This window comes from Budorcas taxicolor, chromosome 14 (assembly GCF_023091745.1).
Source record: "Budorcas taxicolor isolate Tak-1 chromosome 14, Takin1.1, whole genome shotgun sequence".
Taxonomy (NCBI): domain Eukaryota; kingdom Metazoa; phylum Chordata; class Mammalia; order Artiodactyla; family Bovidae; genus Budorcas; species Budorcas taxicolor.
In genome coordinates this window covers 35,243,405-35,245,112 of record NC_068923.1, presented here as the reverse complement: position 1 = coordinate 35,245,112, position 1,708 = coordinate 35,243,405, and positions in this window count along the sequence as shown.

The following is a 1,708-nucleotide window of genomic DNA, read 5'->3' as shown; positions in this document are numbered from 1 at the left end:
AGAGTGGATTTCCTCTATGGCAAGTGAAATGAGGTTGACAATAAGCCATTTACTCTTTCAGAGGAAATGAATCCATTAGCATGTATAACCATAAATCGCTCAGTCATGTCCAACTCTTTGTGACCCCATGGACTGTAGCCTGTCAGGCCCCTCTGTGCATGGAATTCTCCAGGCAAGAATACTGGAGTGAGTAGCCTTTCCCTTCTTCAGGGGATCTTCCCAATTCAGGGACTGAACCCAGGTCTCCCACATTGGCTGATTCTTTACCATCTGAGGCACCAGGGAAGCTGGAAATACTTAAGTGACGTGAATTCATGTCAACCACAGCTAGTGGATGTTGCCTTCTGATCAACTTAGACTTATTGATTGTCAGATGGTAAAGAGATTTCAGGTCCTGTGTCAACTTAAATGGGTTGATAGAGGCTGCCTGGAGTACTGCATTGAATGGGTTTCTGAGGTCAGGACTGCCCATTCAGTCCTGACCACAAGTATTTAATTGAACCCCAACTAAATTCAGGCAGTGAGTTAGATATTGAGGACTGGGTGGCGGACGAGATCATCCCAGCTCCTGCCTCAGAGAACTGAGAGCCTTACAAGAAAGGCAGTGAACCTCATGATTGCATTGGGGGTGGCTGTTCTGTGGGTGGACAAGTGTGGACAAAGGTGAAGCAGCCACCTGGGTGGGGGGCTGTGAGCAGCCCCCTGTAGGTAGCAGTGGTCGAAAAGGTTTGTGGGAGTGGAGAGAAGATGAACAGATGGTGTTTGCACTCATTAAAGCAATGATGTCCTCTGCCTGCTCAGTACTCCGTGTCCAACTCTGAGATTTTTCTGTTCTTTCTTTCCTACCATCCTTTTATTTCTTCAGGAATTCCAGCTAGGGTGGTGACACTTTGGGCTTTCAGTCCCCTTGGATCTGTGGATGGAAGCCCAAAGCAGCCACCTAAACTAATCACGGTGGCTCCTGGAACCAGGGATGCATCATTCTAATGAAGCTTTCCTTTCTAATTCACTTCTGATTCATTTATAGCATCATTTCATCTTTATCTTGACTTTTTTCAAGAACCACTTATTGAAGATAAAAGTGCTCGAATCTTATCTTTTGTTCTGCACATTTAAAAGTACAATCAAGGAAAATAGAATTTATTCTCTTATCTTATGCAGCTGTTTTCTCACCAAGGAATGGTGTGTGTGTGTGTGTGTGTGTGTGTGTGTGTGTGTGTGTGTGTATGTGTGTGTGTGTGAGATAGAAAGAGACAGAGACAGCGAGGCAGAGATTCTCAGTTCACAGTGCTGATCAGGGACTGGTTAAACAGACTTGGGCTCCAAAGGCCCGCAGTGCTAAGCCCCCCAGTGTGGGCGGGGTCTCTGGTCTGGGTGGGAACAGTGCTGCCAAGAGCCTAGCCTCTTGCTCCTTGGAGACCCCTCCTCACGGTGCCTGAGAGCCCCAGGGCTTTAAAAATCAGGTTGGTCATTTTAAAGTCACAGCAGCCAACAGTGTTGTGTTGTGCTTAGTTGCTTAGTTGTGTCTGACTCTCTGCAACCCCATGGATTGCAACACGCCAGGGTTCCCTGTCCTTCACCATCTCCTGGAGTTTGCTCAAACTCATGTCCATTGAGAAACCCATGAGCAGTATGGAGAGCAGGGGTGAGCACCACAGATAGGGGTGGCCCAGGGTGAGGAAGCTGCAAGCTGACAGAGACATCTGGG